This window comes from Xyrauchen texanus, chromosome 47, assembly GCF_025860055.1.
Source record: "Xyrauchen texanus isolate HMW12.3.18 chromosome 47, RBS_HiC_50CHRs, whole genome shotgun sequence".
Lineage (NCBI taxonomy): Eukaryota > Metazoa > Chordata > Actinopteri > Cypriniformes > Catostomidae > Xyrauchen > Xyrauchen texanus.
The window spans coordinates 18,510,238-18,534,715 of NC_068322.1; the positions used below are offsets into that span (position 1 = coordinate 18,510,238).

The 24,478-nt window shown below is 38.1% G+C and overlaps 1 protein-coding gene across 1 annotated transcript in view; it reads left to right on the plus strand.

Annotated features, from left to right (window-relative positions):
* Positions 1 to 18,084: 18,084 nt before the first annotated feature.
* Positions 18,085 to 24,478, plus strand: part of LOC127639266 (semaphorin-3C-like) — a 62,237-nt gene continuing 55,843 nt past the window's right edge. Inside the window, exon 1 of the mRNA XM_052121187.1 lies at positions 18,085 to 18,249. The gene's annotated coding sequence lies outside the window, so the exon portion shown is untranslated. The remainder of the gene's footprint in view (positions 18,250 to 24,478) is intronic.

A 24,478-nucleotide genomic window follows, 5' to 3' on the forward strand; every position in this document is an offset into this window, starting at 1 on the left:
GCAGCAGACTTCCTGCATCAGGTTCTCAGCCACAGGTGAGTGAGCTTGGTAGGTGTCAAGAGGACATTGGGACAGGTTTTAGTAGCTATCCAGGGGATAGTTTGGGTGTAGAAGGTTTCATTAAGGTCAAAAAGTGGCTGTATGAATACAGAATGTGGGTTCTGAGGTATATCAGTTATTCCGCAAGGGAAAGTTCTCGCTCCCTGAGAGCCACACAAGGTCCCTCAGATTGAATAATAGCACATCATGCATCTGTATTCAATGGCTGGAGCGGTAACTGATATGCTTTGTCCTTTGACCTGCACAGAAAGGCCAACATTCGTCACGCAGGACTGAGCTTCTGGAACATCTGTCATTAGGCAGGTAGTCACCAGTTCAGGACTGGGTCGACGCTCCCGCCCATGATGAATGGATGCTAATGGAAACTGACTCTACTGCTATGCGAGGGCTTGACCTTCAGTCAGTCTGCATATCTGAATTTACCATGATTTTCAAGGAGTCTTTCATCTGTAGTGCATTCTGGGTAAAATAGAAGCTTGTAAGGGTATGTGAACAGAGACAATATTTTGGCGTTTAGTTAGTTTTGGTTACCCTTCAAAGCTTATCCTCAATAAAGCACTGTAGAGGTTAAATTATAGGGTAATACAAAGCCAAGGCTGCTGATTTAACACAGTAAATGTTAGATTTAGTAAAGAAAACATTATGTGTTAAAAAATTAACATAATAATTCATACCCCACAATTAGTCAGTAGGGGGCAGTTAGCTCAACACCCTATTTCGGCACAAATTTATATTGGAATAATATATAATTTGATTAATAAATCGGCATATGATTAATTGAAATAGTAATTCATTTGAATACAAATTTAAATCAACTGAAACCCCTCATTTTAATATATACCATGTAGTGAATGATAATCACATCCATGCTCTACACAATGGTATTTACATGGTACTCAAAGGAACTTCAAGGAATATCATGGTATTACCATGACACCACATACAAAACATATTTTGTGTTAGTGTTCAAAACATTTAAACAACAAAATGAGGTTCTGAAATTGATGTCTTACCCAAGTTATCCAAAGAGACTTTATGAAAGTCTTTAATTACATGAGTTTGAAGAAATGTTATAAAGAACTTCAAAGAATACCATGGTATTACTGTGGTACATGTCTGAAAATCCATAGTCTTACAATGGTACAGGATATGTCCAAAAAAACAACGTAACAATAGCCTACCATGAAACTTTTGTAAGTGTATTTAGGCTTCTTTCACAATGAAATGATTTGTAAAGTCTTAATTTGAAATTTGGAAAATGCCACAGTTTCACTTAAATAACATTCTTCCAGTATCTGTTACTGACACAGGCAATTGCAATCTATTTTTACTCTGAACAATAGTGCTGAGTCGCACCATATGATTATCTTTCATTACCTTATTTCCCCTGAGGCTGAGAAGGTTACGCTTGAGACTGCCTCTCCAATTGTGATGGACAGCTGACCTGTGACCTTTCTGATGGCTCAATAAGAGAAACATGACCATTCATAGGAGCTAACGCTGTTGTGATTTCTTAAGAGAGAATGACCACAGGACAAGGTGTATTGACACCAGCTGTCCAGACATTGAATTGAATATCGAGCGATTCAAGAATGAGGTCACAAGTGCAGTCAATAAGATGTTGTCCATTAGCAATAAGGAATACAAATTCCTCTGGTGTCTTACTTTGTATGATGAACAAACCGTAACTATATGCGGAGTCACATTTACCTTCAAACGGCAATATTCTACCGCCGAAATACATGAATCTCAATGGCAATCTGCGTGATCGTGACTTTTATGCGATGACATTCTGGTGGCTCAGAATTTCCCCCCAAGGACTTCACCTGGAGTTCAAGTATGGTGAACTTTGACAGGCGAATTTGCTGCGTTGACCAATAGGAAGTCGCTTGATTTGGGAGTGACCTCTGTGTAGATGGTGCTTTGTACACAGCTACACTGAATATTCACAATGGGCAAGGATATCATTTTAGTGGGTGGTTTTCCTTTAACATCTCTCTCACAAAGTATAAAGTGCAGCATTAAAAAGAGGCTGGTTGACAATATTTTTTTTTTGCTGGTTTCACATGCGCTTAACATCCGCCCATGCCCCCTTCACCAGCAGAATTTCGCTGTGCAAAGGTAAACGTAACCATTGTTAACAGAGCACAAATCTAATATGGCGATACATGAATTAAACCTTATCGGTTCGTGTAACAACCCTCACGGGAAGGATGACAGGAAACGAGGCTCCAACTAAAAGGTAAGGCTTTAATTGCCGTCTTTCTCCCAATTCTTTACAACGATACAATACAATACAACACAATACAATGCAACACAAGCACACTGGGTTGGCTTGTCGGGTTCTCCCGACTGGAGGCTCTGTGTCTGCTTTTATGCCGCTCTCCTCGTGCTCACTGGAATTAGAGACAGGTGTAAGCGCCCTTACCGCTTTCCTCTCCCGGACGGGCGCTTGACCACGCCCCCGCTGCCACAGTTCGTTTGGACACAAGATGCACAAGAACCAATCAGATTTACTATTACTGACATGTCCCCAAACCCCAACCGTAATCATAACCTACTTTTAAAATCAGAGGGAAATTATAGGTAATAGGAATGAAGTTTTAGAATGTAGCCCCAATCTTTACCTTAAAGACCAAAGTAAACCTTTATTACACTGAACGCTAGGCATGTGCGTACATGATGTGTGACGCAGATTTTGTTATCAGCAGATTGCTCGATTTTTCAACAACTGTGATGTGCATGTCAAGAACACACGTGTCTGGCAGTAAGGAGATAATTACATTGGTCTAAGTTGAGTCTGAAGGAATATAGATAAACCGTTATGGGTCTAATCCCCTGAAGAGAAATAGTCCAGTATCTCATAGCAGTCGTAGCAAATATGCGGAAACTGCCTATGCACCCTCAGTCAATTGAAGCATACTTTGAAAGACTGAGCGTTCAACCACTTTGGGCTTACAGATAATGCTAAATTCAGAATTAGCTGAAAGAAATGTTGTTCCAGAACCAACAAGGGTGTTGATCCATGTACATGTCCTACTTAAACAGTCAACTGACTGGAATAAGAGGAGTAATTTAGATTTATGGATCCGTCAATGGAATGTTGAACCTCAGTATTCCATGTTCTTAACAAGTCTAATTTGGTACGCTTGTTTCAGTGTTATCCACCTTGAGGGAGGTCTGTAACAGTCATCAGAGCGTATAGAAGCTATGCCGTGACCCCTTCATGGAAGGTCAAGCAGGTTGTTGAGGGTAAGCCTCAACAGCTCTCGTTTTCTTTTCATTGTCTAAAAATTTTCAGTTTCTCACTATTGCCGCAATGTGATGTGACCAGATACCGTAGGTAGAACAAATATTCCTTCTAAGGCAAGGGATGATCGATTGGTATGTTCATCTGTTTCCACTTGCCGAGGGTTCCACCTGTCTTTCAGCCAATCAGACAATAGTGTTTAATGTCAGTGGACCGTCCTCTCATTTTTCTGTCCTGTCTGATTTCCTTTCAGGAGAGGCTGTTGTTTGTGGCTCAGCTGAGATTTAGAGAGCAGACAGACCATGAAGATGGTGATTGTTTACAGGCGTTCTGGACAGACCAGGGCAGAGAGAATGTTCTGTGGTATATCACATTGATTAGTACATGGGGCTGTGGTATGTGAAGTAACACATAATCATCCATATGCTCAAATGTCTGTTCAGCCACAGACAGTGAGTTGAAATTAGAGGTGATTTCGACAAATTGGCAGGGGCTTTAAAGGTCCAAAAGTAAAAAAAGCACCTAAAAGTACCATTAAAGTAGTTCAGCAGTTTGTAATGACATGAATTTGAGTAAATGATGACTGAACTTTCATTTACGGAATTTTTACATTTATGAATCTGTTCACATGAGAAATATCTCTTTTTATATGAGATGTGTAATGATGCATGTCAGTATGAAATGAAAATATTGATCTTGATCATTTGTTGAAGAGACAGTCTCTTGTCCATCACTCACTTCAATGGCTCTCCATGTTCCCAATTTGCATAACTCTTTTAGGAGATAATTAGATCTATTTAGTAATGTCCTGCAGATGTGTGTCTGCTGTGAATGGAGCTTCTTGAGTACTAGAGAGAGAGGAAGAGGGAAAGTGGCAAAAACATTTACAAAATGAAGGGAGACTATTGTTCTCTAGATGCCAACGTGTTGTCAAGGAAGTTGTGTAGTGTTATGAAGGTCTTCAGCATCTGTCTCATTCTTGTCCCTCTTGATAAGTGGCACAGAGCAGTTCTAGAATGGGTTCTTCAAAATGCAGGAAATGTAATCTGACCAGGGGATCTTTCCATGATAAATAGCTGAAATGCAAAGGATATTAGCTTTAATGCGAGCCTTAATTGATTCCAAGTCCAGCCATTATTTAATTATTCGAGCAATTCTTTAGCTGTCAGATTTTTTAAATATATCAGTATCTAAATATGTTGTGGGGCCAAAACAAAATTTTTCATATTTGCTGTCACTAAGCACCAAGAAGTTTCTGAAATCATATGTAATTGTTCCAGTACATAAATAGTATTATGGATATGGATGGGATTTGTCCTTTATGTCTCAATCTTTGGCAAAAAGATGCAAGGAGACTTTACAGCATTTCACAGTCATAATAATAACTCCAGTGACTCAACACAGCATGACTGGAGTCCAGAGATAAATTTAACAACACTGAATCGGCTGCATGCAAAACTATATTCAACAGGTTAGCCAATTTACAGATTTGACAGATTTATTTAATTTTCAATATGCTCTGCTATGGAAACCTCACATTAAGCTGTCTGAGGACACAACAGAGATTTTGGTAAAAGCTAAGACATTTTAGTACATTAGAGAATGTGCTTTTTAAAAATCTTTTAGAAGGCTATAGGCCTATTTCAGCTGTGCTAATATTCTCATTTAATGTGTAATTTTTAATTTCAAGGAGAAATTGCCACATTTTTTGTTGTTTTTCATTTGTAAATAAAAAACTATTTAAAATATGAAATATCTTATTTTATATTTTGATTGTAAATATTTTATTTATTTATTAATATATACATTTTTGGGTTTCAAACCAATGTTGAAGGAACGCCACTAAATATGACATTAATTTGTTTAATCTGAATTGTGTTCAGAGATTTCTCATAATGCGGGATTACATTCCGAGTCAAAGGCTGGAGCAGACTGTTCTTCCAGTGAGAGATGTGCTGGAGTGGGCGGTCAGAAAATAGACTGAAAAATCAGATGTGGATATATTTTTTTATGTTATTAATTTTTAAATGGAAAAAACAATTATTCTTATTTTATTTTACAACTAATTTATTTTTGATAACAATAAACAGAAAATACGACATAAAAATGTTCACATAACACGTGCATCAAATTATTCAATATTTAAAGCAGGCTATCCAGGTAGTCAACGGGCTTTTGGAACAATGGCAGACCAAAGTGTGGACACACTGTGACATCAAAGGATGTGATACTCTGACTGGAATATGGTCAATTTAGTGTTAAGAAATCAACCTCATGCAAGTCAGATGGGCATCATGTCACACGTCATCTGATAATAGCGATAAAAATGTGTGTATACTTATTGTCTATTTGTAGAGCTTTTGCCCTATGTAGAAAAAAAATGCGGGGTTGCGTGAACAGGAGTGGTTTGAAAGAAAATCACTGTGGGCAGAGAGCGGGTGAATATGGAGTAAAATTCAGCGTGAGTGTTCAGATAGAAACTTGTGGGAGCGGGCTGGAAAAAAACGTCCTGTACAGACCTCTTACACGAAGAACAATTCTATGTCATACTTTTCTGAGTACATCTCCTCATTATTAATGAGGGGGTATGGCTTAAAATGGTTCACACAGCGAATAATAACTTGAGATGGTCGCTGTGCTATTAGTTGCTAGTAGGCGGTCCTATTTGACTGCTGTATCCAAAAGTATGATGAGGAAGATAAGATCTGCTCTCTATTGGTAGTCAACACATGTCACTGTGCATTTGGATAAAGTTGACCTCTGCTTACCTTTGTTGCATCGGCAATGGTTGCTGTCAGTCATGTCTAAAAACCACTTATTTTATTGAAAATGAAAGACAGCAGGGCGCTTAATCACTATACATTTCTGTCAGTGTAAACGCTCCTTTAGTAGACACTCCTTTAGACATTCCAGCATAGAATTCGGACTGTCTGTTTTTCTAACTCTACTTCGTTGTAGTGCTATTAATTGGTTGATCTGTAAAGTGAAAAAGCTACTTTATATAGATCTGTAGTGTCCAGGAAATGAGAGAGTGGTCTATTTTTAGGTATTTTGACACAAAGACAGGCACTCAGGGAGAAACAGCTACTGAGTGAGTCAGGATGGCCTAATTGTGTTAGAGCAAATTCAGGCAGCTCTGCTATAAAGCTGACTTTGTCTGATTCACTTTTTCATATCTCATAAACACACTTTCTCATCCTCACCCTGAAGATCATGTGCAGTAGATACATTTACATTTATGCATTTGGCAAACGCTTTTATCCAAAGCAACTTACAGAGCCCTTATTACAGGGACAATCCCAGAGCAACCTGGAGTTAAGTGCCTTGCTCATGGACACAATGGTGGTGGCTGTGGGGATCGAACCGACAACCTTCTGCTTAACAGTTTAGTGCTTTAGCCCACTACGCCACCACCACTCTCTTAGGTCAAGATTTTTACTCCAACATGATCACACAGGAAATTGCGAATTTTTTTCATCTAACGACAATTCTGGACAAGCGGTGGATGAATGTTTATGCCCTGAAAAATCACCCGCACTGCGCCTTTGGCTTCACATACCTATTGATCTCTGGCTAGCAAGATACTACATTTGCAAAGAAATAACTGAAATAATGCTATTTTATTCTCTGTAAAGTTATGGTTAGGTTTAGGGTTTGGATTATAGTATATTAATGTAACTAGAAAGGTGAATTCTGTCAAGACAAATGTTAATGTTGGCATGACAAAACCTTGTCTTAAAGTTAAAACTACAGTTTTAAAAAGTTTTAAAAGAATAAACAAGCATTATGTTGGCCCATTTGAACATTCTGTCAGTGTAAGTGTATGGGATTTTTCTGATATTTGATTGTCAGCTATGCAAAAACCATAAGTCTGATCAGTTAGAAAAGACATAGCACACTAAGTCAGAACCTCCTGAAGGTCTGTGCCAAGTTAAGTGAATGTAGCTTATAAGCTCATCAAGAGTTAAAGGATTTTTTAAAACCTTAAACCAAGTTTGTAGAATAACAGTCAAGCCAACATAATTACTACTGTTCTGTTTTCGATAACATGATGCACTGTGCCTATCATGTCTCATCCATTCAAATATTAAATTTGTATAATGTTCATCACTTAACTCAAGCGAATATGCACACATGCACGACTGTAGTTCTTGCCTAGACCACTGGGGGGCCGTTTGAAAATTCAGAAAGCATAGACCGATTTTAGCAGACATAAAACTCAACCATCTGTCGCCAATTTTCACTTGAGATGAGACTGTTCACTCTCACTTGGTTATCATGGTATGATTCATCTCTTAGCCCCGGCAAGTCTCTTGTCACATTGCATTATGTGTATTTCCATTCAGAAATGATAGCAGTTAGATTTTATACTAATTGGTAATTGTACTGCCGTTCAAATGTACCACATCCCAGACCATCTTGTTAAGTGGAACCACACCAACCACACCAAAAGAACACTGACATCAAACAGAATTGGGCATGCACCAAAACCTCTAGTGTGAAAGCTCCCTTGAAGAACACACAAGAGTGTTTTAATATTTGAAATCAATAAATGAGTCTAAATGTCTAATTTTATTATTCTCAATGTGAAATTTCCCTCAATCACTTTTAACACCAGTTAAGACCATGCCTGACTTCTACAGGCTTGCATGTTTTCTGTTCTAGTTTAAGCAGCTACTTGATTTAGCTTGACTTTCAGAAAACAGGGGCTCTTAGTGCTTAAAAGCATGAGTCTGCCATCTCTCTGGAGCCCATCCGTGAATACCACTGTTGTCTTGGTAGTCGACCAAAACCCAGTGTTGTTATTTCTTTGACAACGATTCAGATTTGAAGCCCTTCAGGCTTAGCACATTATACTGTCTGCTGCTGCTGCTGCTTATTAGCGTTCTCATTTTTCACCTTTCCTCCATTATTTATCCAGCCTTTCCTTCCCAAGTTCCAGACCCGGCTGCAGCTATGCTAGCAGATGGTGAAGATATGCTAAAGCTTCATCCCCAACCCTTTTAGGGAAAAATTTGTTTCTATTCAGAGTCACCGGCTATCAATCAGTGGATCAGACGCTTAGAAGTCGCTTGGCCATCAAAGAACCTCATTAGAAGTGAAAAACTTGTACTGAGATGAGCTACAAAGGGGCATGCTGGGTGAATGGAGGTGGAGCCGGTGAATAAAGAGCAGTCTGGGTGAAGAAAGGCAGGGATATTTGATTTGTTTCCAACAAAACATTCACCAAAAAGAGGGGTGAAATAGATTAGATTAAGCCAGACAGAGTGATATTTCATGGGATATTCCTTGCTGTATAGGATTAAAAGGAAAGTTCTAGGTTCAAGAAAGTTACGCTCTATGGTCAGCACCTGTGACATGCTGTCAATTTCATGGATAATCATTTTTACAAACTCTTTCTCTACTTACAATGATTGAAACATTAAAATCCCATAATTAAAATAAATAAAGTACTTAGTGTAAAGTCACTAGATGTGCAGATGCTTTGTTACATTGATAGAGGGGGGTGGTTGATGCAGCATGTGAGTCTGTGCATAGGTATTTGTGTGTGCTTGTATTTCTGTTAGTGATGCCCATTATTGATGCAGAGTTTAAGCCATGTCTGACCCCAGATTATGTATGAGTCACTTATCGGCAGTGTGACGAATACTAAACATCTGTAAGGGCACGCATACATGCATTTGTACAAATGGAATCATACAGACACACATCTTAAAGTTTTGGCAAATGCATTACTGCTGTGTTGTGACATATTTTTAGCACCATATAATTTTTATCTCTTTAAAATAATAAATGTAATATTCCAGAAACATTGCAGTCATTCCTCTGTCAGCCAAAATGGTGTTTTGGTGGCCAAGTTCACACTCCTTTTAAGCAAAATTATAGTTTTCCATCATCACAGATATCTGTGAGTAATGCTTCCCAAAGCAGAATGAGTTATCACACCGACCGGAGGATTATTTTGCCTCTCCTCCAGATCACAAGTCTTTATTATGAAGCATTTCAGCAAATCACGTGTGTTTCTAGATTTAAGACTGGAATGGTACTTTTCATGAAAATATTTTTTTCTGTTTTTAATGAAGTGGCTAGTTTGGGACCAAATGTTTGGGTTAGTCTCAGATAAATTTGTATTTGCATAAATGAAAGAGAAAATATTTGGTAAATTTTTTTAATGTCTTAGAAGATAACTGTCAGTTGACTGTTGAATTGTTAAGCATGACGAATGCAGTCAACACTACAAATTGTGTAAAAACTGAGAAAATGCAATAAGAATATTGATTTGTCATCCTACCATGATGCTGAACTTTTAGATATTTTTAAAGATCTTTTAAAAATTTTAGATATTTTGTTATGGGAAAATGCAGAACGCTGAGAAATGAAAAATTAGAATGCTAATATGCAGCAGCAAACAGTATAAGTGTTCCATGAATATAGTTGTTGGATTGAGAAGGTCAAGACTTCTGAGATGGGACAGGCCAAAATCACAATTCTAAGGGGGGAATTCAGACATTTGATGCATTTAAAACTAGATACTATAGTAGTTTATTTAACCAACCTTGTCTCATAGAATGAACGTAACTATAACTACATTTTTGCACACTGAATATTACATGCCGAATTCTACGTTTCACTGCAGTTTCCAGGTAAAATGAACACTAGAGGCATAAAAAAAATGTGTTTTATTTACTCTCACACAAATCACAACTACAACGGCTGTTATAAACACTGTTTTGCACTATTACGCACACACTGATATGTTATCGATACATTTTTACTATAACGCATAATTTGAAAAATGTTACATTACGTTTTACTCATTAAAACCTCCATCTTATAATCACCTTAAAAATCTTGCCTGATTATGACATCATATCACTCGCCTTTGGCGTCCCCTGCTGGACATTTCACCGGGAAACTGCAGCGAAACGTAAAACGCATGTAATTTCGTTTTGCAAAAATTATGCCATGGTCAAGTTATGTTCATGAGATCAGGCTGTATTTAACTAATATTTTTCACAACATAAAATGGGATTTGTGAACACAGATTTGTACCCTGTTCATGGAAATGGCCAAACACTGGCTAAGACACGTTGGGCATTAGTGTAATTTATCATTTCTTACTTAGGCAGAGACTTCTGTCCTTTTTTTCAATGAGGTACTGTACTTTAGTAATAATGTGGCATGTGTGTGTGGTTTTACAGCCAGTGAATGACCCAACACTACCGTTCTGAACATTTTACAGAAAAGCTGTAAATCAATAAAAGTGTCAGGGAGGAGCTAATTATTTTCTGCAGTCCCTACAAGCACACACAAACAAACAAACAAACAAACACAAATACACACCCATAAACTTGCACACTCAATTGGTTTCAGCGAGTCTAATTGTCGAAGCACTGCAAGTCATGTAGAGTTCTTATTTAAGCTTGAGCTATAAAGTGCCAGCAACCCAAGAGGTTTTGAGAGTGTATAACTTGAGACTGTAGTTACAACACAGGAATATAGTAACAATAATTACAACTCTGAACTACAGGAAACCCCTTTACACATGATTGATCTCAATATACAATGCATTTATTCACAATAGATGTTTGCTGTGACTGGTGATTTTTACTAACTACTTTACATGGGATTCAGAACCGAACGAGTAGTATAATTAATTAAAATTATGCATTAATTTCAATGAAAGAGAAATTGTGGAAAAAAGGGAGCTTTGAATTTAGGATTGATCTAAAGATGTAGCTTATGGTTCCCAAAGGGGAAATTCAAGATTTTTATGGTTAAAGGATTACAAGATCTGAGCCCATTCTAGAAGACCTTTTAGGTTGTCACATCATCTGTGACCTCTAAAAAAGTCTAATCTAAGAGGTAAAAATTTTCTGAGCTGCAACTTAGTGTTCTCCTGTGCAATCACATTCTAAAGCCTAATTTATACAATAGAAGCCGAAACGTTTTTGCTCTGAATGAGCCAAATCACCCTAGGCAAATGAAGCCTAGTTTAAACTATGCACAGTGTCGCTTTAAAAAATGTTGTTGAGAGAACAAAATAAATAAATAACATAACGTCCAAAGAACACCTGCAATATGCTTGACCTAATTATCAACTCATTTGGACAAGCCAAGATCTCCTAAGTCAAGAATTTCAGGGATATGTTAGAAGAAATATCACCAAACGATCCAGACTGATCTTACAATGAAATTGGAAAGAGTAGGCTGACTTTTCTTGAAATTGGTCTGTGCTTACCGAAATGAAACACACTGCCCCCAGTGGCCAAAAAAGTATGGTGTAATGTCCATGGAGGGGTGCCAAAAGCGAGTTGAGAAGCAAGTTAAGAAGGGAGTTGTTTTCTTTACCCCCACACAAACCCCAAACCCAAATATCAGTGGAGTAAAAATGTAACGTTAAATGGGAAAGTGCAATTTCCAAATTGCGCTTGTCGCTGATTATTCAAACGTGTTTACTTCCTGGTTTCACCGTGGGATACAAACCCGGATCTCCCATGCTGCCAATGTGGCCACAGGGGAAGGTTAACACACTGGAGCTGATGCACATTGTCAGAAAGACATGGCACATGTTAGTGAGTCGGCATAATGTGGCTGATCCTAGAGTACCAGAACTACAAAACAACATGCCATCTTCCTGTGTGATCATGTTTAACGAACATCTTTGCAGAACAAAAAGTCAGTGCAATGCTTCATAACATTTAGGTGAACTAAAATAAACTTATTTGCCCAGTAAGTATGAATTAGCCTATAGACAACAAGGCTATTACCTACCACAACGCTGTGCATAGATGGAGTCCTGATCTTGTGGTCTTTGTCTCGAGAAATGTGGCTTTGGTCTTGGTCTCATTACTCAGTGTCTTGGTTTAGGTCTCTTGGCCTTAGTCTAGATCTGGGTCTTGGCTCACAGTCTCAGACAAGATCTCAGTCTATTTCAATCATGTAAAGATGATAATTACCTCAACCAGAAAATGGTAGGGCATCTTTGCAAGAATTTTATGGCTTTGAATGGCTACATTACGACTCCACGAAGAGGTCAGTGTCTAAATGCTGTAATAAATTCAGAAATTTCCCTATTTAGTTTATTAAAATGAACAGCATGGTTTTTGGTATTCTTGGTTTGGATCTGTTCCTTGAGGGGTCTAGTCTTGGTCTGGGCCATAAGATGTCTGGTATTGATTTGGACCTGAGTATTATGGGGTCAGTCTAGTAATGGTCTTGGTTTGGGGCTTGGAGGGTAGGGTCTTGACTTCAACTCTGTAGAGTCAAGACACTTGGTTTCAAAACTACATGTAGTTTTCACCTTACGACTTCTCAGTTTTCACCTTACTAATTCTCTTAGCCACTCTCAGTTGGGTACAACCAATAATTTTTTTGCACTGGTCATGTTTGCTTTATATTTTAAGACATGTAGCATCCCCTTGCCTGGCACATGCTCCATATCTGTTAAATAATTTATTAGAGAATATTTTGCATATTTGATTCAGTTATCAGGGCTACAGTAAAGAACATGTACAGTTCATTGTCACACATTCTATTCAATTCCTAATTCTTTTACATTGTTTTACATAATTGTGAACCTTTGGCTATCATTCACATGTCAACAGAAGCAGATCCAGATTTCACCATCTGCAATTAATATCTCGGCAGGGGAACTGCAGTGGTGAGGGCTATTCTGACTTTCTATGCTGAAGTCTGCACAATGTGGTTTGGAAATTGGCTCCAGAGCTTCCAGCACTCCCTCATCAACTGGAATCTTAGTGCATGAATTTTACTTCATCTCTGCTGTGGACGTGTGTATGGAGACATTTCTGTCCTGATTTCTGCTGACTTTTGCTAAGGGCAGGATGATAGTTTAATCCTGTGGTTCTGAACTTATCCAAAAAAAGGGTCACAGGTCTGTTCTGATGGGGTCATGGACAGCAGGATAAAAAAGTTCAATGCAAATAACAAAATGGAACTAACTGCATAACCATGTATAGTAAGGATTGCAAAATAAGTAGATTTATCAACTTGTAAAAGGGAGGTAAAACACATCCCATATCTTTTGTTGCTGACGTCAAAGGCAATGCCTGCCCAATCAAATGGTACAATATATTGGCACACACACTTACAATAAAATTCAATTTGTTAACATTTGTTAACTACATTACTTAACATGAACTAACAATGTACAAAAATGTAAAGCATTTATTAATCTTGGTTAATGTTAATTTCAACATAAACTAATACATTTATCAAATTAAGTTATATATTTGATAACATTAGTTAATGTATTATGAACTAACATGAAATAACAATGAACAGTTGCATTTTTATAAAGTAACATTAACTAAGATAAATAAATGCTGTTAAAATATATTGTTCATTGTTTGTTTGCACTTAATCATATTAACTAACGTTGACAAATGTAACCTTATTGCAAAGTCTTAACAAAACATCTGTGCCCAGAACAAGAGTTCCCATTAGCAAAGATGGCAGCAAGTAGGTTGCACATTTCCGGGGCTGCAAGCAGCAGCTGAGAAACTGCCATTGAGATGAATGGGAATGCAAATGGTTAGATTTTTCCAGCTGTTATAGACCTCCTTCGTAGAAACTAGTTGTAACAGATAAATGACGGGAAAGGAGGAGGCAGGAAACGGCTGAACAGTAAACTCAACATAAAAACATTAAACAGCTGCATGTGTGTCTCTCTCTCTGGGGCTGCCGCCTCCGGCTTGGCTTTATCCCCCTCTCGGCTGATTAACCTGATTCAGGGCCAGCCGTGTGTCATCATGAGCTGACCCCATTCTCCTCCTCGTCACACTACTCCATCGTCTATCTCAGGCCTTTATTTCCCCAGCATTACGCACTCCCCTCCCCTCCCTGGGGGGGGGGGGGGTTCCCTTCTGGCCGTTCAGGACTTTCCTGCCTTTTGGAGCCCTGGAAGAGATGAGGGGAGGGAAGGGGGAGAGGGAAAGATAGAGGTGGGGCAACAGAGAGAGAGAGAGAGAGAGAGAGAGAGGAGAGAGAGAGAAAATCTTGCTCGCTAGCTCCCAGACATGCTGTCGCCGGTCCTCAACCACTCCTCCTCCCTCTGGCGGACGCCAGCTCGCTCCTCCCCTGGTGGACGGCAGCAAGTCCTCCGGCCCCTGGTGGATGGATCCGCTCCTCCCCTTCTTCGGCGGACAGTAGCAGTTCCTTCATCTCTCGACGGCTAGCAGCGACCCCTCTGTCCCCAGGCAGACAGCTGTGACTGCTCCCCTGACGGATGGCAGCAGCGAGGACTCCGAAACCGCGCATCCCTCCTCCCTCCCGGATTTCAGCACCAATGTAACAGATAAAGGATGGGCAAGGAGGAGGCGTGAACTGTCTGAACAGTAAACATAAAGTTTAATAAAAACATAAAACAAAAATGAACACACATGTAGCGCGGTCGCATGCGTCTCTCTCTCTCTAGTCTTGATCACCCTCCCGGCTGATTAGCCCAATTCAGGGCTGGCTGTGTGTCCTCATGGGCCGGCCCTGCCCTTCTCCTCATCACACTCGCCAAATTAGGCAAATGCCAACATGGACAAAAATTACGTAAGGTGAAAGAAAATACGACCCAGATTACATTCAAAACAGGTTTACATGGTAAACATGGTTTGTGCAGTGAGCTATAGGCTGCTATGATCACGAAAACCATAGAAATTCAGGCATTCAGAGGGATTTGGATACCAAACATTTTCCCATTTAACCATGTCATGTTAATGATTTTGTTGAGCCAGTTCATAGAAATATTACACATTGCAATGTTCAATTCTACTTGATTTCTAATGTAAAATGTGGGTCTTCAAAGCAAAACACCACTATTTGGTGAGGTGGTGGATGTAAAGTGAAGGATCTGAAGGGATTACAGCTTTTCTGAATTGCTTAAACACTAAACCCCATTCCCTGAACCAAATGCTCAGTGGCCTAAACCCATTAGTCGAATCAATCACTCTTTTTGCAAAACACTAAACACAGTTCTCTACATTAGGCACAACTTCCAAAATTCAAATCTCTTTAGTCCCTTTGGAAAGCAACGCAAATTGCAATTCAAAGCTGTATATACCAATTGGCATCACCCATACCTCACAGCTGTAAACACTAGTTACTGAATTTTTTAGAAAAGCTTTAGCACCATAAAAGACCACTGATGAGCTCTCCTGTTTTGGAGGAAAAAGGATGTCAATGGTGAAGCAAGAGCTAGAGGTGCAGGAGTGAGAGTAAGTGGAGGAAGAGGAAGAGGAGGATGAAAACAAGCAAGGACAGTTGTCTCAGATGAGATCAGGGCCACATTAGTTGACCATGTGCTCAACATGGTGTAAGTATGAGGGAGGCTGGGCAGAGAGTTCAGCCCAACCCGAGCCACTATATGATTGCATCTATCAACTGTGCATTCAGAAATGAGAACCGTTAAGTTATCTACCATCTACACTATGCTCTTTATGTATGTATACTGTAGTATACTGCAGTCCGACATATCAGTAGGTCTATGTTACTCAGTGATTGTTGGCCAATGTTACAGTAATGTCATTTCATATTGAAAGAAAATAGATTATTTTAGCTTACTGTAACTATTCATATCTGTGGATCTTCTGCAGAACTGAAATGCCACCAGGCCATGGTAGACGACACCGGCTGTTCACACCAGAACAGGAGACTGCTATTGAGAACATGGTGGTGGCAAACAATACCATTAGACTACGAGAAATCCAGAACCACATAATTGCAGACAACACAAGATTTAATAACATTCACCAGGTGGGCTTGTCTACATTGGACCGTGTATTACAGTGCAACTGAATCCAGATGAAACAGGTCTACAGGGTGCCATTTGAGCCAAACTCAGAGGGAGTTAAAGATCAGCGTGACAAATATGTGCAAGTAAGTCCTATACTGTGAATTTACTATAATATCAGTACTGTATAGACACATTACAGTACTGTGTACAGTGTATTGTGCCTCACCATATTGACTGCTCTAGGTCTATTTTACATCGTCTTGTTGTCTGTTTCAGAGAGTCTTGCAGTTGCTGCAGTTCAGCACATTTATATTTACATTGATGAGGCTGGCTTCAACCTAGCCAATATAAGGGATGGGGATGGAACATTATTGGCCACCGTGCCATTATGAATGTCCCTGTAGAGTGTGGAGGGAATATCACCATGTGTGAAGCTGTTAGCAACCAAGGCATCCTCCATCACCATGCCAACTTTGGCCCCTACAATGCTGCCCTTCTCATCACATTCCTGGACACACTACGGCATCCTCATTCTAGCCGAGCAGAGGGGTGGACCAGAGCTGTATGGTTTGTTGTCATCTGGGACAACATGAGTTTTCACCGGGCTGCTCTGGTCCGCAACTGGTTCATCAATCACTCACAATTTATTGTTCTATACCTCCCATCATATCCACCATTCATAAACCCAATTGAAGAGTTTGCCATCGGCATGGCGATGGATGGAATGGAATCTTACTGAATGTTTTTCCTGGTTTTCTCCTATTGGGTATGGAAAGTGTTATATACAAAACACAAGTTTTTCAAAAAATACTGCATTTTGGAAATAAATTACATTGTTTTTGTTACTGTATTGCGTATGTTTATTTATGCATATTTTAGTAGGTATACATTACTGTAACAATCTTTTACAACTGGCTACAGTGTAACACTGACAATGCAAAAGGCATAAACCTACTGATGGGATATTCATAGAAGTGTTTTGTGTTGAGCACATCAGTGTGTTGTTGGTTGGTAGACAGATCTATTCATATGATGCATGTGTGTGTCATTTTGATGTGAAAAAAATACATTTTGGAATGAGATAAATGGTTTTGAATGCAATGTTTGCTTTTGCGAGAGATTTGTAGAGATTTGTGGTTTTGTGTTCAGAGTTTTGGGACATTGGGCCAAAGATTCAGCAAAGGTGTCTAAACCATTGGGAAAAACTGTAAATGCTCTGCAGTTTTTGTTTATTGACTTGTGTGTATGATCTGAAAGGAGTGTTTGATTTTGAGCACAGATGAAATGGTTTTGAGGAGATTGTTTGATTTTTTTCCAGAAAAGTCAGGGGATTTGTGAATATAATTGGATGATTTTGTTTAGTGTTTAAAGTTGTGAAAAAATGGGTGAAGGTTTAAAAAATGTGTTTTAGCAATTCAGAACATTTTAATATTTCCAAGCCAGGGGCATAGCAGTCATTTTAAAATTGGTGGGGACACAGCTGTCAGTAGGTATCAGCACTTCAGTGCAGTATTAATATTTTACAGTATATAATATTATATAAGTATTATATTACGTAAGGGTTGTTTCTGCTCATGAAACTCACCAGTGATTGTCTGGATGGTGGCTTAATCAACCCATAGTAAACAAACGCAAATAATAATGTATACAAATCCACAATTTGGACTCAGTATGGGTTTAACTTGGAAAAGTTTGGGGACAAAAATCACCTTTTTAAAGAGTGTGGGGGACGTGTCCCCCACGTCCCCCAGCTACTACACCCTTGTACCTAGCACACTCCCCTGTACTACTGCTCTCTGTGTGGGTAAAGAGAGAGTCAGAGGACTGGAGTATCTGTATGGTTACTAGTTAGTGTGTGTGTGTGTGTGTGTGTGTGTGTGTGTGTGTGAGAGAGAGAGAGAGAGAGGAGGGGATAGAAAAGAGGAGGTGGGACTCATAAGGAGAGGAGTGTAATAGGAAACCAGTCCACCCATCTCTCTCTCACTTTATTCACTTTAGCTCTCTCTCTCAGTCTTCTCAAGCCCCCTCTCTCTTCTATGTCCTGCTGTCAGCTGGTTGGAATAACACCTCTCTTCACACTCGTTGAAGTCAATGCTGTTTTTTCACTCTTACTGTAAGACTACAGTACTGACCCACTCTGTCAGGACATATACTGGTCTGGGAGGACAGTGCAGCAGGGAGGCCTAAGAAGGTGAGTCTAGTCCAGGGTAGATGGGCTCCTGTGTGGGCAGAAGGGGGCAGATTTGTAAGGGTGATCTACAGGCTCGGGCTAACAGGTGCAGACTTCCACCGGAGACAGGGGAGACCTACTGTAATCAACGCTAGGTCTTATGCTTTTGAACAAATCAAATTTCTTGATAATGTAATTTTACTTTTATTAATATTATGAATTATTAGGCATGCAGTAAACATGATTTTTTTTTTTTTTTAATGGATACTAATGTACTGTATATTTGTTTAAGCTGATGATATGAAACAAAAAATACTTTGAAAAGTTTAAATAGCTTAATTTCTAATAACATTCCTGTCTATTTATTTTAGATCTGTTAATATTTTTGTTGCTAGATAGTTATGCTTGTTTGAAGAATTCATAAGCTGTTAAAAGTGGCAGCTATTTCCACTTGATCTAACCTTTAAAATGAGTTGGTGTAAATTAATGTAATCAAGTTGAATGAGACATGTTACATTTATTTTTGACTTCACAGTAATTAATTTATAAAAATTTCTTGAGCTTTTGGAAAAATAGAATATATATATATATATATATATATATATATATATATCACCGATCAGCCACAACATTAAAACCACCTGCCTAATATTGTGTTGGTCCCCCTCGTGCTGCCAAAACTGTCCCAACTCGCATCTTAGAATGCTATTCTGAGATGAAATTCTTCTCACCACAATTGTACAGAGCGGTTATCTGACTTACCGTAGACTTTGTCAGTTTGAATCAGTCTGGTCATTCTCTGTTGACCTCTCTCATCAACAAGACATTTCTGTCCACAGAACTGACACTCACTGGATGTTTTTTTGTTTTTAGCACCATTCTGAGTAAATTCTAGAGACTTTTGTGTGTGAAAATCCCAGAAGATCAGCAGTTACAGAAATACTCAAACCAGCCCATCTGGCACCAACAATCATCCATGTGATTATCTAATCAGCCAATCGTGTGGCAGCAGTGCAATGCATAAAATCATGCAGATTTTATTGCATGATTGTTGATGCCAGATGGGCTGGTTTGAGCATTTCTGTAACTGCTGATCCCCTGATATATATATATATATATATATATATATATATATATATATATATATATATAGCTCTGAAATAATTAAGAGAATACTGCAATATTATCAGTTTCTCTGGATTTACTTTTTATAGATGTGTGTTTGAGTAAAATTAACATTTTTGTTTTATTCTATAAAGTACTGACAACATTTCTCCCATATTCCAAATAAAAATATTGTCATTTAGAGCATTTATCTGCAGAAAATTACAAATGGTCAAAATAACAAAAAAGATGCAATGTTTTCAAGTTCATATTCATTTGTAAAGAACACAATACTAATATTTTTCAATCACAGCTGTCATGCATCTTGGCATGCTCTCTACCAGTCTTCACATTGCTGTTGGGTGACTTTATGCCACTCCTGGCACATTCAAGCAGCTTGGCTTTGTTTGATGGCTTGTGGCAATCCATTTTCCTCTTGATCACATTCCAGAGGTTTTCAATGGTGTTCAGGTCAAGAGATTGGGCTGGCCATGACAGGGTCCTGATCTGGTGGTCCTCCATCCACACCTCGATTGACCTGGCTGTGTGGCATGGAGCATTGTCCTGCTGGAAAAACCAATCCTCAGAGTTGGGGAACATTGTCAGAGCACATCCAGGATAACCTTGTTCGTGGAAAACTTGCTTCCTTCTGCTCTGAAAATGTTCCTCAACTCTGAGGATTGGTTTTTCCTGCAGGACAATATTAAATTACAATGTATATATATATATTTCCATAGTTTTTTCTATAGTAATTTGACCAATAAGCTGGGCAGCTGATCTTTATTTTTTGTGCATATGGAGCAATTAATGCTGGTTGAGGCATTGGGGAATGTGTTTCTTGGGGACAGGGTACCCCTGAGTGTGAATGAGTCTTGGGAGTTTAAGACAGAGATATTATTTTAATAACTCTACCCTAAAGATAGTCTCTTGTATTTGGTCCAATGTAAAATGTAATATTAAAAAGGTCTTTTATTTTTGTCACATTGTGGTAATTTGTGCTCGCCTGGCATTGTGCATGTGCGTGCACAGGCTGGTGAATTACAGGGTGTGGTATGGTGACTGCTGGAACAGGCATTTGTTCAGAAAAGCACAAAAATTCCAGAATAGGTTTCCAGAATGCTATTTACTTTGTGACCAAGTACCACACATGGTATGAATGTAATTGTTTGCTTTAAAATGTCTGATTGAAGTTCATTATGTAGTTTCAAACAAATCTATGTTGTGCTTTATGACAGATTGGATAGATGTTTGAGTTCTTCAGATGACACACTGATCCAGCTTTATCTTTTGGTAAAAAAAAAAATAGTCATTCAGAAAGTACTGTAGGCGATGACAGAATTTCTAAAAAATATGGGGAATCTGGAATTCTCTTAGAGGAAGTCTCAATTAAACATATTAAATAGTTTAGCCAGAGGTCTGACAGATGGCATTAGAATATCTGCTACCTGTATAAACCCCCAAAAAAGGACACATATGTGAATTCTATTACACTCATACAGTATAGTAAAGCGTATCGTTCCGATGCATATTGTTTATGGCATCTTTTAAACAGCCTTGTATTCACCAAATGACTTAACTAACAATGCATAGTGTCTTATTAAAGGGTTGTGATTTTAAAAGCTTGAACACAATCAGCTCACTGCACACTCAGTTCCAGCTCTGTGATGGATCTGTGATGGCCTGATGATGACTTTAGCAGCTGTATGAATGTCTGGCTGGTCCAGGCCAGCACTAGAGATTCGTTATTGTCCAGCTTAACTGCTGGATCCAAAGACATTTCAGCTGGCTGCAGATTATCATACGTTTGGACACAACACTTGTAAACATGTACTAACTTTTACAGAACAATTTGAGCACTCTAAAACACTTTCTCTGTACCCTGTTACAAACACTCAGGCATATACACTAATAAACACTAAGGCCTGAAACACTCTATACAAGTCTTCAAACTGAGATGCGAATGTTTGACCATATCGTTGCAAGTGCATGGTCCTGCTGTACATACGGTGCATAATTGTTACAAAATACAAAATAGCTAACATGATCAATGTCACAAATTTCCTTCTTTGAGTCATGACCTAAAATATTATAGAATCTTGAATATTCTGTTTATTTCCAATTTTAAATTGGATTTTGACTCCAATCCCACTGTACCTAACATGCATTCTTGCATTAGTGTGGCCGTAACAAACCTAAGTACTCAAGGGTACTATATAACAGCTATAAACATTTCAACAGCTTAACTAACTTTATCTAACTTGCTCAGCAAGAATTTCCTTAAAGGTGCACTCAGTACATTTTTCCCCATTAAAAAAGTTATTTTGAAACATGTGTATAAAATCATGATCACATGAGATGAAGACTCTAGTCATATCAGTAACCTTATAAAAGCCGTTTTAATCTACATGGGGAGGGACACCCTCATGGGGGCTGCCATTTTATTATCACATGACCATCTGAATACTTCTCTCTTAATCTTAGTAACCATATTGTTATTGGACATGTTCATTCTTGGATAAAATTAATCATGACTGATTGTGAATAGTGAATTTATACAATGGCATGTGCAAATTAATTTATTTTGAATGATGCTTCATCCACACAACCAGGTGTCACTGTAAGTCCAAGATGTCTCCAGCAAAAAGTTACTGAATCCACCTTTAAACTGTTAATCCATCAATTAGCCGTAGAAGAAGACAGTTGGTGTTAATGTTTGCTCTAGCACCCCTTGTGGCAATGCTGAGAATGTAACGCAAGCGTTTCAACTGACACATTTAAAAACACAACAACACTTGAAATTGTGCTGGACAAGCTAGACACATTTGCATTAATCTATTTTCATAGACTAGGACCAGAATTATACTTTTACTCAAATTTAAACAAGTACGTTAATGTAGATGCGAACACTTGGCCAATGCATTGGTTAAACATACTTAGTGTGCATTCTTGCACTACTGTGGTGGTAACAAACCACAGTACTCAATGAGCTGATAAAGTTATCTTCAAAAGTCTGAATCATTAAACTGGATGCTTTGACAAGGCACGTTGCCTATAGCGCTGTGCTGACTGCCCTCTACTGCCACAGATTCACAAAAACTTTAAGGTGGTACATTAAGCTTGAATTGCTCTGATGGTTGGAACATTCTTTATTGGGTCGGGACATGATTAATTATGTAAAAAAAAAATATATAAAAAAATTAATATCATTTTCATTAAAAAAAAATCTAATAATTAAATACAATGAAATAAAGCATTAAATCGACAGCCCTGAATTCAACTAATTGTCTCAACAAGATTCTGTTGCTAGGCTATGACAGTAGTTGATACAACCTGTCTCATGAAAACTGGTAAATAATTTTCGATTTGTCTATGTCAGCGACGTCATTGGCTGTATTGAAATTCATAGGAATTCAAACGAGTGCAGTCGCATGATATCATATTAATTAGTCAAATTTAAGTCATACGGATCCTGGTGATTTCACTTTGTGAGTGTGTTGAGTTGACCGTACTGTTGTCTGCTATAGCACCCCTTGTGGCAATGCTGAGAATGCAATGCATACTTGCGTTGTGTTTTGAATTGCGGAATGACACATTTTGGAATGCAAAGACACACAAAATCAAGCTTCTGCATTCACAAACTTGCATAGAATCTATTTCGGACCTAACTTGGAACAACAATGTCATGGGTGTTTTCTGGTATTTGTGCATCTCTGCTGAGTGTGAACACACCCTGTGCAGCCATTCATGCCTCATGGAGTCAAACATTCTCTGTAAAGGTCTTCTACGATGCTTCTATCAATCTTTCACATGATTATGATTAAGACATGAGCAGAGAGACAGTTATTCTTGCACATGCACCATAACTTTGTTCTTTATCCTTCTACGCTCTCTGTCCCCCCAAAAAAGACAAATATATTATTAATATATAATCATGTCCTGCATGTATTGTTGTTTTCCAAGAGTGTCCTGGTTACAGAATGCTCTCTCTTCTCCCTGGAGCATGGAACTAGAGTTCTTCCAAAGGAAATCAAACTTGTCTCCATGTATTATTGACCTTCTGTCTCTTAATAGAATAGAGAGGAGAGAAAGAGAGACAGCCCATTCATTCTTTCGTTATAAGTAAAAGCATTCATTTATTTGAACATGTTAAGAGGTGCCACTACCCTATTTCTATTACATGTTATAAGACTTCCTTTTGTGAAGGTAAAATTGTCTATAGAGCTTTGGTTGATGCTGAGCGGGTCAATCATGTGGCACTTTCTCAGAACTAATTAACTAAGAGACATACAGGACGTCTTCAAGGAAAAATGCATTCAAGGAATGCAAATTATAATATAAGAGTTAAAATATGGATTTTAACCGGCCTACTTTTGAAATAGTGTTGATTTGACATGATATCATACATTTATTCTCAGTTGCTCAAATTTGCTAAATTAGATCATAATTTTACACTCTTGATCGTGGGTAGGATTTAAATTTTTCAACAAATTTCTCAATAAAATACAGTAAAAATACAAGTTGAATATTAGAATGAATTATTCGCATAAGTAATTACTAATATAAGTATAAATATTAAACAAACATAAGTTTAAAGGAGTGATTTGGGTTCAATTTAAGTTGAGCTTTATTGATAATATCTGTGATATGCTGTTGATTTCTGTCAGATAATAATTTTTGACCTGTACCTCAGCTTGTGAAAACAAACCAAAATTAGCGATAATGCACTTATAATGGAAGTCTATGGAGCAAGTCTAGTACACCAGAGTGATTAAAAGCACAAATGTGAAGCTTGTATTTTTTTAAAGGTCTAATTATGAATTCTTCCATACAAAAATTAAAGTAAAAAAAAAGAGAAAAAAAAAAGTAATTCCTGCGGATAGAGTTTGTGCCATATAAACAGCACTTTATGAGTAGTTAGCCTATGTCGTGACCTTTTCTCGTATCCTTGTGATTATTGCACTACTGACTTGAAAAATGTCATATTTGCACAGACAAGCTTAGTATATGATTTGCGTAACACTTTGCAATAAGGTTCCATTTGTTAACATCAGTTAATGCATTAAGTATCATGAACTAACAATGAACCATATATTTTTATAGCGTTTATTAATCTTTGTTAATGTTAGTGAATAAAAACACAATTGTT